The sequence below is a fragment of the Mus pahari genome, chromosome 6, assembly GCF_900095145.1.
Source record: "Mus pahari chromosome 6, PAHARI_EIJ_v1.1, whole genome shotgun sequence".
NCBI classification, from domain to species: domain Eukaryota; kingdom Metazoa; phylum Chordata; class Mammalia; order Rodentia; family Muridae; genus Mus; species Mus pahari.
Genome location: NC_034595.1, coordinates 43,417,601 through 43,432,421, shown reverse-complemented (window position 1 = coordinate 43,432,421; position 14,821 = coordinate 43,417,601). Strand labels below are relative to the sequence as shown.

Genomic DNA, 14,821 nt, shown 5'->3' with positions numbered 1-14,821 from the left:
TCCAATATATACAAAGAACTCAAGAAGACAGACTCCGGAAAATCAAATAACCTCATTAAAAAATGAGGTACAGAGCTAAATGTTTTTTGGGGTTTTTTTTGTTTTTTTTGTTTTTTTAAGCTGAAGAAGATGGCTTTCAGAGCAAAGACATTTGCTACAAAAGAACAAGAACCTGAGTTCAAATCCCCAGGGCCTGAATGAAAGCTGGACAAAGTGGCATGTGTTAATAACTTCAGACTTCCAGTGAAAGAGATAGGAGGGTCCTTAAAGCTTTGTTGCTGCAACCTAGCCAAATCAACAGCAAGTTTGAGGTCAGTGAGACACTCTCTTGCCAGAGAACAGAGGAGAGAGTGGTGAACCAGGAAACCTGACACTTTCATCTAGTCTCTCTATGCCTGCACATATGTACCACACATGAATGTAGTACACACATGCTCCATACACACACTAAACAAAAACAAAAACAAAAAACAAGGTATCCTATGTAACACATACAAAAGAAGTTGTAATTCGGGGTTCTATATAGGAAGTTCATGAATCATAAAATTAAATGATGGTGACAGTTGTCAAATTGTGGTTATCTTTGCAGGCGAGCAGGAATGTTGCTGCCTGACAAAGAATGTACAGAGGTTTCTGTGGTGCTGTACGAGCTTGGTGACTTGATTTTGGAGACAGACTGTGAGGTAGACATGAACAAATACACATTTAGGAAGCTGCAGTTTTAAATTTCAGGCCATATAAGTTGTGCATAAATGAAAAAATGAATAAATACACACTTAAAACAATTGTCAGAGCTTTCATGTGATTTTTTTTTTAATTTTTAAATTAAAATGGAACAGGGTGGGATCTCACCTGAGTTGGCTAAAAGGTGCGCTTTTAATATTTTCAAAGGAAACCTGCTAAAGCACTTGTGTGAAAGCTTTAACAGAAAAGTGAGATAGAAAAGAAATAGGCGGGTGCTACTTCTGCTCTGTCAGCAAACTCTAGACCTAAATAGGCTTCACTGTCACCTAAAGATGAGTAAACAAAATAAAATTTAAAGACGTTTCAGTGCTACACTAGAAAAAAGAAGCCTCAGGCAAGCGCTTCATAGAGAAGAGATGAAGGTAATTATCAAGTTCTAGAAAGCCTTGCACGTAAGAAGGTACCCCCTGTGGAATGGTCGGTCGATCCCCATAGATCACAAGCTACAGATTAAGAACAACTGTTTTAGGGTCTTTGGTATAGGAAAGTACTCCACAGGTGACCAAAAGAGAATATGGACACCAACCCAACCACAAAACCTTTGATCTACAACCTTTCCTGCCTGCGAAATATGCTAGTGCCATGGTGGCTCAGAGCTTGTGGGAGTAACCTACCAATGTCAGATTGATGTAAGACCCACTTCTCAAGAGGGACGCCGTACTTGGCACTGCTTGAGCTACCAAGAAGCGGAGAGTAGATATCCAGAAGACCTAGAGTAAGGTAGATCAGTGAAAAACAAAAAGGTAACACTAAAATGACTCATAATGATATTCTGGTATATTCATAAATTGTTTTTTTTTCATTGAGCCATCATCATATGGGAACAAATTCGGAGCCACAAAGTAAGAGAGAGGGGAGAGAGAGAGAGAGAGAGAGAGAGAGAGAGAGAGAGAGAGAGAGAGAGAGAGAATTTGAACACATAGCTCTAAATGAACTGTCTCCATTAAATCTATCCCCTCCCCCCAGGTCTTAGAGAACCCAGTAAAAGATGAGGCAGAAGGATGGTGGGATCCATAGGGGATAGAGAACATGAGGGAAAGGGGGCCCTAGAAATCGTTGAGCTATCTCATATGGACTTGCAGACACGGACGCTGCAAGCACAGGCCTTAAACCAGTCTTCACCAAACTCTCTGCATGCATGTTATAGCCAACAGTTTAGTATTTGTATGGGACTTCTAAGTATGTGAACAAGTAGATATCTGATTCTTGTGTCTTTGCTTTGGGCTCTTTTCCTTCTGTTGGTTTGCCTTATAAAACTTCAATGTGAGAAGTTTTGTTTTCTCTCATTATATTTTATTTTGTTAAAAATACATTCACCTTTTTAACAAACAAAATAAAAAATTTAAATAAAAATTGAATATATAAAGGAAGTTATGAAACTACTAATTTTTAAACTGTATTTGAACTATAACAAAATATAATGAGGCAAAACACAAACTATTCCATCAGAGTTGGACAAAAAGGGTCAGAGACACACCCATGTTCATGCTCAGTAATTTCGCTAAAACCCTACACTGAAAGGCATAATACACTTGCAGATGACCTGGTACAGAACAGCGCAGCCTCAGTGCCCACTGCATCGGTCTCTGTGAGGTCATAGGAATTTAACTTATGTAGATTTAGAAGGCGTTGTATTTTTGGTGTCCTCATCTCTGTGCGAGTCCTGCTCCTGTGGGCTCAAGTCCCTGAGGACTTAGATGTGCCAGCAGTGTAAAAAGGGACAATGACCACCAGCTTGGTGTTAAGGAGACGACTCCAAATAGCTTAATGATCTTTGTATTTATTTCATTGCAAAGTATATATAAAGCATACAAGTTCAGTTTTAGTTGCTCAAACATGTTCCAAGAAATTAGACAATAATTCTCAGAATTTTTTTTTTTCGTGTTTCTTTCTCATACACTTTATTTTCCCCAGGCAGATATTTAACCTCATGACCTCATAATTAAGCACATCTCTGGGATCATTGCAATTAGAATATTGCATCTCAAACACCTCGCTGGTAGCCCTTGCAACAACTTTTACAAGTTTCTATCTGAATCTACTCTGACAATATCTATATATCTGTCTGGTACAACAATAGCCAAACTAAGAAAATTAAAACTATTGGCACAAGACGTAGTTGACTCTTGGCTAGCCCCTGTCATTTTCTGAAGTGCTAGTACCTATACAGATGAGTTCCTTGTTCCTAAACTAATATCTTCATGTTTACATGTACTCATTAACTTCTCTAATCTATTCTTACAAGGGCTCCTTTCTGGGAATAATTATGGGCCTTAAGAAGCTGTACCACTTCTATTTCATTCTTCTTAAAACTTTTTCCAGGTTTCTCATTGCTTCAGGTACCATCACAATTCTACCATATATTTTCAATAAATCCATCTTAGAATTAGTAAGAGATTTCTATTATGCCATGGTCATACCTGTTACGGACAAAGAGAAAAACAAAGTTTCCAGGAGCATAATGATATCATAGGATACTAGATAGAATAGGAGAAAGGGATCACTCACCCCTCAGCCCATCCCAGGAAAAGGAGCTGAAGCTGCAGGTTCTGTCACACCAGTCTTTGTCAGGCATGCAGGAGCTTCTCCTTGGTGTTTCAGACAAGTAGAGCCATCTGAAAAGCACTCAGACACTGTTCCCTGGAACAGAGCAATGATTTCCATCACATCTTCCCTGGCTCTTACCCACTTTCCCCCTCCTCTTTCATGGAGTTCCCTGAAGTCTGAGGGGTTTTTGTTTGTTTCATTTTGTTTTGTTATTTAAAAAATAATGAATGAATGAATGTATGAATGAATGAGTGAATGACATCCTAGCCATGGGGGTAAAAGTTAACAATGGAACTGTCATTTATACCTACTGGAAGAGATAAATTGGTTTTCTACAAGGCATGAATGACATTAGGTATATCAGATATTTCAGGGCATGTCTAATATTCAGAAAGCCCACAAAAGCCCCTCCTGGCTAAGAGTGAGAGAGGATAAGAGCAATGGTAAACCCACCCAACAAATTTGGGACCAGATACCTACTTCAATACTCACTTCAAGTGATATAACTTCAGTACAAAAATGCAAGTATGAACAAACAAGATAGTATGTCTTCTCCAGAAGCCAATAACCTTATCATAATAAACTCAGAGCAAAGCAAGTGAACTGAAGCATAAGACAAGATTTTCAAAATAGCAACCATGCATATGTTCAAGAACCTTAAAGAGGATATGAGTAAATATCCCCAATGAAAACTGTACAAACACAAACACTTGGAAAAGTTAATGAAAACAATTCAAGACATAAAAGTAGATTTTAAGAAATAAATAGAATCACTAAACAAAAGCAAAACTGAAATAAACCTTGAAATGAAAACTTTAGTAATACAAACAAGAGCCTCACCAACAGATTAAAAGACAAAGAGGAAAGAAGTTCAGGTCGTAAAGATGAGGCAGAAAAGGTGAATAGATCAGTCAAAGAAAAGGTTCAATTAAAATAATAATTAAGGTTCAAAACATCAAGAAAGAAATGGGACACCATAGTAAATCAAAACAACTTAAAAACAAAAGCTACATTACTATCTTATTAAATACAGGAAAGGTTTTGACAAAATCAAATATCCCTTCATAACGAATATCCTGGGCAGGGTAAGGATATAAGAGACATAGATCAATATATTAAAGGCAGTTTACACCACACCCATAACCAACATCAACCTAGTCACAGAGAAAATGAAATTTCCATTACAGTCATGAACAAGGAAAGTCTGTCGACTCTCTTCATACCTATTCAATACAGCGCTTGATGTCTTTGCTAGGGTGATAAGACAGCTAAAAAGATAAGGGGTTACAAATAGAAAAGGAAGAATTCCAGGAATCTTTATTTGCAGATTTTTGTGATTTTTTTTATACATAAAAGATCCTAAAGACTATACCAGTAAATTTCTACAGCTGATAAATACTTACTTCAAAGTGACCGGATACTAAATTAATTCACAAAGTAGCTAATGCTCATGCTATAAACAAATAACAAACATGCTGAGAAAAAGTAGGGAAACAGTATCTTTCATAAAATCATCAAAGTAAAGTAAGAGATCTTTGAAGAACTCTAACCAAGCAAGTGAAGACTTGCATAGTAAAATCATGGCAGAAAGAATGACAGCATCCAGGCATGGCACGGCACTGAAGCAGTAGCCAAGAGCTCACATTTTATCCAAATATGAGAGAGAGAGAGTGAGAACGAGAGAGAGAGAGAGAGAGAGAGAGAGAGAGAGAGAGAGAGAGAGAGAGAGAGACTCCAGGCCTGCTGTAAAATTTTGAACAGTCAAAATCCACACCTACTAACATACTGTTTTCCAACAAGGCCACACTTTACCCTTCTTAAAACATTTCTACCTAAGAGGGATCAAACATTCAAATATATGAGCCTTTTTCATTCAAACAGCTGCTAATACAATTGCTATTGGTTTATTATTGCTTTTATTGTACTGAGATATATGTCCTATATCTATTTCTAGGACCTTTATCATTCATGGATGTTAGATTTCTGTGAAAGGCATTTTCTTCATCTAATAAAATGATCATCTGATTTTAAGACAATATTGCTGAAGAAACCACACACTTGAGTCATATAACATGATGTAATCATTTTAGAATAGCTCTGGAAGCTTCATAATGGCTAGTTAACTTTCATAATGGTATACAGTGATGCTAGCACAGCTAAAAGAGAAAACTCATCATTATTCTTAGTCAGGAGCATGCTCTGTGACTTAGAGTGGTGACTGGCAGAGCAGGCTATCCCCACTGATTCAACTGTGGTGCCAATGCTATGGGAGTTATCAACTACACTCAATTAGATTAAAATCCTACTTCTCAAAAGGAAACCCATGCCTGCCACAATTACCAGGCCAAGAACCATTGACTTGACAGTCATAGGCCTTAGGGGAAGCTTACTATTCTTAATCGGTTAGATAGAAATAACATTAAACAAACTCCAAAGGATTTACTAGATATCCATAGATAAATGCATCCCTTAACCCTCATCTGAAAATCTTCTATTTACAGTGAGTGGTGATTGACACAAAGGCCCACAACTAACTAAGGTGAAAAGTAAACAAGACTGAAGAACATGCAGCCTTAAATGGATTCATAGTCTATATTCGCTCCTTCCAAGGCTCGGGGGTCATTACAAAAAAGGAGGTAGAAATAATATAATAACTAGATTTGTGGGTGACTCCAAGGAAACAAGTAAACCAGCCCAGCATATGAACTATACATATGAACTCATAATGGTGCAACAGCCTTCACAGTATCTGAACAAGCCCAGCCCAGCCCAAAATCCAGCCTAGGGATGGGACTTGGGCATGAACTCCCCCAGCAGTCATGGAGCCATTGTCAATTGTTCAGTGCTGGGGGAGAAAGTCTTATCCACAAGGACAGCTCCTAGTAAATCTATAAAGAGCCCATGGAAGACCCTACAACAAAAATTATTTGGACTTCGCCAATTAGACTTGAAGGGATTTTATTTTCCCAAAAGACACAGGTCAGGTGGTAGGGGTAGGGAGAGGGGTAGATCTAGGAAGGATTGGTGGGGAAGATGAACATATTCAAGACATTGAAAAATTCTTAAACTCATTTTTAAAAAAAGAAACTAAAGAATGAGGTATTTTACCAAATAGTATTTCTCAATTGCCCCTTTCAATAATACTTGATCCCTCTTCCAAATACATTGAATGAAAATGAGGGGAAAAAAAGGAGCAGTGGTCTTTCCATATATCTCTTTGTTGGTTAACAATAAAGAACAAAATAATGACCACTTCAGAAGGGTGAACCTCTGGTTTATACATATATGTACATGTACATACCCATACATATGAAAACACAAATTGGAAGACAGGCACACACAAAAATGCATGTATTTTTTAATTATTTAAGTAGAACACTTAGATAAAGAGACTGAGAGACAGAGATAAAGAAAGTGTCATTTGAGATAAAGCACATCCAAAATGTAAATTTTTGTGTTTCACCATGGGATGACTGTTAGCAATATTTAGAATTTATAAAAAGACTCCTTGGAGTAGAAAGGAACCTATTCGTAAACAATATGTTTGTTTTCTGTTTTCCTTAATAAAACCACCCATGTCTCCTAACAACTGCAGTTATCGAAGACTCCAAAGAATAATTTATCTTTCAAAGGGCATATTGATACTTCAGTCATCAAAGTATACTGTGTCATTGATATTTGACAGAGAGAGGAGTGTTTGTAACACAGGAAACTCTGTGCTTTTAGGGAACTCTGAAGCAACCACAACTCCAACACGGCATGTCGCCCATGCCAACTGGACATCTCATACCAATTCTATATGTCACTGTGACATCACTTCAAATCAGGGATTACAAGCATGGCACAATGTCAGTGGGAAAATTAATTGCAGTAGGAAACATAAGGCTTGCACATTTTAGTTCTCTTTCAAAAAAGTTATTTATTTCAAAAAGAAATTTCTCTCAGTATTTCAATTTCTATTGTAAGAATAACAAATTGTTTTTCTAAACTCATGGCTTAAAATGGTACAACAATCTGGCATGAGTAAAATCTAGATGTTGGCAGGACTGTGCTCTTTGGAAGGCTCTAGGGCATAGTCTGTCTCCATCAATGTCCTTGCTAGCTGGGAGGCTTCCGGCATGTCTCGATTATGTACTGCTTCCATTTCCAAGCAGAACAAGGCTAAATTCTTCCACCCATCATGTCAATTGCATATAGATTCGTCTGCCTCCCTCTCCCACCATTAGAAACAACACTGTGCTCATCCAAAACACAGGAAGAATCTCCCCATCCTAAGGCCAATTATGAACCTTAGGATGTTAATTATAGTTTCATTATCAAGAACCTATTTCTCTTTGTCTTGTATATGACATTTTTATAGGTTCTGGGAAAACATATTGAAGAAATCATTATTTTGTTTCTCATGTATAGGTAGTCATCTATGATCCAAATTCCTGCACTCATTCGAACCAAGATGGAATTTCCTAACCTAAAAGTTTTTTAAAATATGTTGAATATAAGCTATTCTAGTTGTTTTTAGATTTTATTTATTTCATTATGCATGTGTAATTTCTCCTACAACCTCCACAGTGCAGATATAGAAGACAAAGGACCACATTTGGGAGTCGGCTTTCTCCTTCCCCCACGTGGGTTCTAGGAGCCCATCTCGGGTCATCAGGTACCTGAACCAGCTAAGCCATCTTAATGCTCTACAAGCTGCTCTATGAATTTGTGATTGTTATTCTCACCTTGATCATAAATGGCCCATTAGCACTTCTTACACTAAATGAGACAATTCTTTTTTCATGGTGACTGCTTCTTGATGTTTCAATGAAGTTAAAAATAGCCCCTTCTCCATGGATGGTTAGATGTCCTCCATACATTGAATAACTTGATTCTTCTGGTTTTTAATTTTTTAATGTATACTAGAAGTGTTAAAGAGAAGGATTATAATAGGTACAAGGAAATGTATTCCAGTTTAAAGGTCATTGATTTAGGTCAGAGCAGTGAGAGAAACAGTAATAAATGCTAAGCTGTGTCTAAAAAGTCAAAGTGACTGACTAATTACTGCTTACCCTTCTCATCCCAACCTCACATTTAGTGAAGCTCCGCAGTTTAGTACCTTAGGACCGCCAAAGCCAATTACTAAAGGCAATTTCATGCATGGACAGCGCAGACTTTTACCCTCTTGCTTCTTCCTCCTCCCTGTTTAAGCCAGAGCAAATGTATTCCTAAGCCATCGCAAATTCAAATTTATGAAGGAGAACAAAAAAATAGGCTCCACAGTTTAAAATACTTTCCTATCATCCTGACTCGTGTTTCACCAGAACCACTTGGGTATAATGTATAACCTCTTAGTGGACATTCAAGGCCAAAGATGCTGAGATTTGACAACAGATATTAAGTATTCAACCAATGGGAAGAATATAGCCAGGTTAGGAACCAAAAGCCACAGAAATGCCAGAGTGTTTGCAATGAAAATAACTTTATAAGAAGGAAAACGGGACATCCTCCTTTAACATATTTATTATTATTACCTATAACTATGTAGGATTAATAGGGCAGAAAATAATCATTTCTCTAGTCCCCAATAAAATATATGATCACCTTTAATAATACCAGAGACATAAAAAACATTGAGAGGCTCTTATTGCAAAAGTTTGATAGCTTTATGGCTGTGTTAATTATCTTGATTCGTTTCCCAGATTAAGATACCTATTTGGCCATTCTAACCACAAAAATTTGTTGCTGCTGTCTAGTGAAAAGGTATAGATGTTTCTACCTTTTCTAAACAGAAAGCTAACCGGTGATTGGATCAAACCTATACATGAAGGGCCTTCACAATTTCTTAAAAACACATATCAGAGTTTATCAGTTCTCTGTTAAAATATTCATATTGATTTTGGAAGTGAAGAAAGACATGGTGATAAAGAATTAGAGGGTGGGAGGTTAAGTTATACGAAAAGTTGAGTCCAACAATGACTTTTAGCTTGTCGGTGGGACAAGAATGGAACAGGGCACCATTCTCACTCTTAGGAATATGCTCTTCTCAGGAACTGACCCTCAGTGTCCTCAGTGCTATGACTTTACTCACCCTTAAGATGTTTGACAGCACTTGGGAGGCAGAGGCAGGCAAATTTCTGAGTTCGAGGCCAGCCTGGTCTACAGAGGGAGTTCCAAGACAGCCAGGGCTACACAGAGAAACCCTGTCTCGAAAAACAAAACAAACAAACAAACAAACAAAAAAAGATGCTTGACAGTAAATAAGATGCTGCATCCTTGACAAGGTCTCCTCTGACTCAAACACCTAGAAGGAGCCACTCCCTTGCATAGAACACAACAATAATTCATCCATGCCTCTATCTCTTTGTAAGAACCAGAGTTTAGTCTAGTATTCCAATTATTTTGGATATATGGTACTAACGCTTACTACCAGGTAGTTTTGTTGAGATAGACTATTTTACACCTTTTGCCTAATGAGTTAAAAAAAAAAAAACTTTTTCTTGTTCATAGTAGGTTCCTAATTAATATTTGGGAGGGGCCGTGAAGCAATGAATAAGATTAAACTCTTCTGTCAAATAATCATTGCCCATATTTACAATGGGATATTATCCTTAAATAATATTGGACCCTATATTTAAAAATAAGGCATGGCCTGAAATATTGGCAGTGTTTATGTATAATGCTGTTATTGTCTTTTTGTTTGCAGGGAGATATGCTAATTGTTGATACATTTTAGGCTGCTACTCTCATCTAGTCATCACATACATGTTCCATAAAAGTGATATTGAGATTTCCCTGATTCAAAAAAATATTGCTCTGGAAAAAGAAATAGTATCATCACAATGGACCTGGACCGGCAGCCACAAAGTGGAAGAAAATACCTGCAAAGCTCATTTTTGTAAAAGAATTCTTATTCAAATTATACAAAGAGCTCTTAAAATTTAATAAATAGGGGGGGGGGAAATAATGCAATGGACCTTAACAGATCCCTCACCAGATAGACAGATGGCAAGTGAGCAAATGAAACGATGTCTCATGTTTTATGTCATCATGGAGCTGCAATATTAAAACAATATTGAAATGTATTATATATCTGCTGAAATCGTCCAAATGCCAAAGGCTGCCAGGCACTCCAGTGTTGACAGAGCACCTGAAATTCTTACTCCTCATAGCAGTTCATGCCATACAATCGTTATGCAAGACAGTTCAGCCATTTCTTACAAAATCGTTCACATGCTTACCTTATGATCTAGAAGTTGTACTCCTTAGTATTGATCAAAGCAGTTCAAAGCTAATGTCCACAGAAAATAGACCACATAGACACTTAATAGTATAGTTATTCATATTTGATTTGTAAATTTAAAATTGGAAGACAACTAAAATGTATCTTGGCACTACACTGTCAATATATTATATGGCAGTAAGAAGATTTTTTTTTTGGCCTGCTACTGGTTTATATTTATCATCTTTTTCATATCTGTAGGATCTGTAGTGATGATCTAATTTCATTCTAAATATTGGTAATTTGTTTTTTCCACCCCTTTTTGCTTATTGAGAAAGTTTTATATCTCCATTTGCTTTTAAGTATTTTCTTTTTTTAACTTATTTTATTAGATATTTTCTTCATTTACAATTCAAATGCTATCCCGAATGTCCCCTATACCCTCCCCCCACCCAGAAAAAAAAAAACCAAAGAAGTAATGTGCAGAATAAACTTATCTAAAAATGCTGAAAATCATTTATTCTTTGTTCATTTAAAAATGCCTTCTTGCTTCTATCTCCAGTGACAGTCAATGGGAGGAGAGTCCTTGGGCAGTAACCACTTGTCTCAAATCTGCATCTCATAGTCTTATGTTTAATGTTTCCTAGACACTAGAAGCCTGTCTTGTTTCTGTACCTTACAGATATATTTCAAATTCATTTCTAATTTTCTTAAATATTTTAACTCTTTCTTGTATTATTTAAATTGAGATCATCAGTAGATACATGAATTTTTGTCTTTTTTCACTCTTCTTAGAATATGGTTTCTCAGAAGTAGTCAAACATGCAGAATCTATTTCGATTTCTTTTAAATTATTAGATCATTCCCTAGCTACATCTAAAGCTTTCAATCTATCTTCTTTTAATTTGATTCTTGTATTTAAAAATTATGTTTTAGCTCTAAAGTCCCCCCAAAAACCCAATAGACTGTAGAATTTATGAACTGACAAATTTAGTGTTTATCATTCTTTGCCAGTCTAAGGAGGAATGAGAAGAGACTACTAATGTTGAAACCATTTATTACAAAAGAAAGTTTTAAACAGAAACTTTGTATTCATTTAAGAAAGAATAATTTGACCACTTCTATCTGAATGAGCTCATTTTTACAAAGCCTGCCAAAATTGCTTCATTTAAGAATTAATTATATTTCCTGGCTTCTATAGGTACTCCCATTTAAAACACAAAATCAGAAGGTTGGAACCTAGGATCTTTGTATAAGAGAGATAAGCTGTGTTTATCTTTCTGCATCTGGGTTATTTCACTAGTATTTTCAGTTCCAACTATTTCCCCGAAATTGTACAGTTTTTACTGATTAATATATTTTATATAAATGTGCCACATTTCATCATTGATTTTTGAGTTGACAGGCAGACATCTACTTTGTTTCCATCATTATGAATGGAGCAGAAATGAACACAGACGAGAAAGTGTCTGTGTAGTAGGATACAGATCCCTTTTAGTATAAAGCTGGGTCATATGATAGATCTACTTCTAGCTATTGAGCAACCTCCACAGTGGTTTTCATAGGGCTGTATCAGTTTGTACATCCAATAGCAGTGAATAATGGGTCTCCTTCCCCCACATCCTTGCAGCATCTGTTGTCATTTCCTTTCTTGATCTTAGCTGTTATAACTGGAATAATATGGAATCTCAAAGCTGGGCAGTGGTAGTGCATGTCCTTTAATCCCAGCACTTGGGAGGCAGAGGCAGCCGGATTTCTGAGTTCGATGCCAGCCTGGTCTACAGAGTGAGTTCCAGGATAGCCAGGGTTACACAGAGAAACCCTGTCTCCAAAAAAAAAAAAAAGAAAGAAAGAAAGAAAAAGAAAAAAAGAAAAGAAGGACTCTCAAAGTAGATTGCATTTGCACTTCTCTGGTGGATAAGATATTAAACAGAAGTGGATGCTGACTGCTCAGAGTCAGCTATTGGATGGAACACAGCGCCCCCAATGGAGTAGCTAGAGAAAGTAACCAAGGAGCTGAAGGGGGATGCAACCCTGTAGGTGGAACAATAATATGAACTAACCAGTACCCCCTGAGCTCCTGTCTCTAGCTGCAAATGTAGCAGAAGATGGCCTAATCGGCCATCATTGGGAAGAGAGGCCCCTTGGTCTTGCAAACTTTTTATGACCCAGCACAGGGGAAGGCCTGGGCCAAGTAGTGGGAGTGGGTGGGTAGGGGAGCAGGGGNGGGNGGGTGGGGTATAGGGAACTTTCGGAATAGCATTTGAAATGTAAATAAAGAAAATATCTAATAAAAAAAGATATTAAACACCTCTCAAACTACATTTTACAAATATGTGCTTTATTCGTTAAGAGTTATTTCACGTGTCATAAGTAATTCTGAATCCTAATCCACCACTATTAGATCATTGCTGTCTTAGCTGAGGAAGATTTCTTGTCTTTCTGAACTCTGCCTTCTCATATAGAAGATGTACAAGTCTGAAGAATTATGGAAGATTAGACTAAAACTCTTAAATATACATAGGGAACAACTGTCTAACTTTTCTCTTCACTGCATTAAGTTTTCCCTTAAAAGTCATCTTTGTTAACTGACTGAGTCTCTTGCTCATACCCCTTTCTCATTTCCATCAAGGGTAAATTTCCCCCTTGCCTTCCCACAGCTCTTCCATGTTTGTTCTTGATTTTTATTCTTACATTGTATTCTCCCCTCTGAACATAAGAACCTCCTTGGAGTTTCACTGGTGCAGCCTACCTGCTATGCAATTATCACATTTGTTACTCCAGATTACAGTCAAATGTGTGCCCCCAAATTTGTATCATCTGCTAAATGAGCGATCATCTTCCACATTGCATATTTCTAGTATCCTTAAAAGTTTACTCTTCTTATTCACATGAAATTATACATTTCTCATAATATCTGTGCATCAAATTGGTTTAAGCAAAACCTCAGATTGTCTATATATTTCATTTAAAGTTTTAAAACTCAGATTATCTTTGTTTTTCTGGCATAAAGTCTTCAGCTGTAATAATTCAAAGTAAAGTGTATGGTAACCATAATCACATGACTCTAGCCCAAATGGGAAACATAAAACTAAAAACCAAACAAACCATGTTTAGAGAATATTTTAATATGCAAATATCTGCCAATGAAATGAATATTTCAGTGCACCTGAAACTATAATTTAGTATAACCATTTTTTATAAAATTCATTGCAGAGATTATGTCTATACCAGTCTCTCTGATCATTCATTCCTGAGAGCAGATAGGAAATAAACCACATGTGATGATGTCAAGTAAGTAAATAAATAAATAAATAAATAATCAGATGATGTACTACATTTACCGAGACCTAACTCAAATTATTTTCATAATTTTGAAATTAAAAGCTGGTGGTCCTTTTACAATTATACAGTTATGAATTTTCCTATTTAGACTTCACCATGAGCCTCTGCACTCATGAATTTTTGAAAAAGATTAGATTTCGAAGTACTGCTTCTGACTACAATAACCAGTCAGTTTATCTAGTTCACCCAAACCCATCTGTATCCTCTGAGTCCTTTGATTTTGTCCACCTGATACACAATAAACACTGATCCCAAAAGCCTCACATACTCACGGTCGGCAGCTGATTCGGTTAATTGGAGCAGAGTGGGAGTTCTCATTTTCCGAGCGAACAGGCTCCATGGTGACACATTCACTAAATGACCTCCTGTAATCCATCACAACAACACAGCTCAATAAGTGATCCACAAGCCACTGAAAAGCAAACATCCAAATATTTACCTTTTCTACATAGTTATAATCAGCATCTGGTGAAGTCTCAAAAAACATTCTCAGACGCTGCCAAGAGTTTTACTCTTCCATCAAAGCAATTTAGAGCAAAAAAACTACAGTCTTCTGCCAGGTGTGTATACTACACTGAGTGGGTTCTTCATGAACCCTGAGCTGCTTACCAATACCTGGGCAATGTTCTCTCTAACTGAGAACTTTATATCAATATCAAATAAAAGAATAAGCAAGCCCCGAGTTCGAAGCCAGCCTGGTCTACAGAGTGAGTGCCAGGACAACCTGGGCTACACAGAGAAACCCTGTCTTGAAAAATAAAAAAAATAAAAAATAAAAAATAAAAGAAAAGAAAAAGAAAAAAGAAAGAGAGAGAAAGGGGGGGAAGGAAGGAAGAGAGAGAGAGAGAGAGAGAGAGAGAGAGAGAGAGAGAGAGAAGAATGAGCAAGCCCAACTAGCTAGCTATTCCTAGCGTCTTTCTAGCCCTAAAGTTGACGGTGGTTACAAATATTGAGTTAAAGAGTAAAACCATCACAGTCAGT

The 14,821-nt window shown here is 36.9% G+C and overlaps 1 pseudogene; it reads right to left on the bottom strand.

Moving 5' to 3' along the window:
- Positions 1–921: 921 nt before the first annotated feature.
- LOC110323815 overlaps positions 922–14,821 on the bottom strand; it is a 186,996-nt pseudogene continuing 173,096 nt past the window's right edge.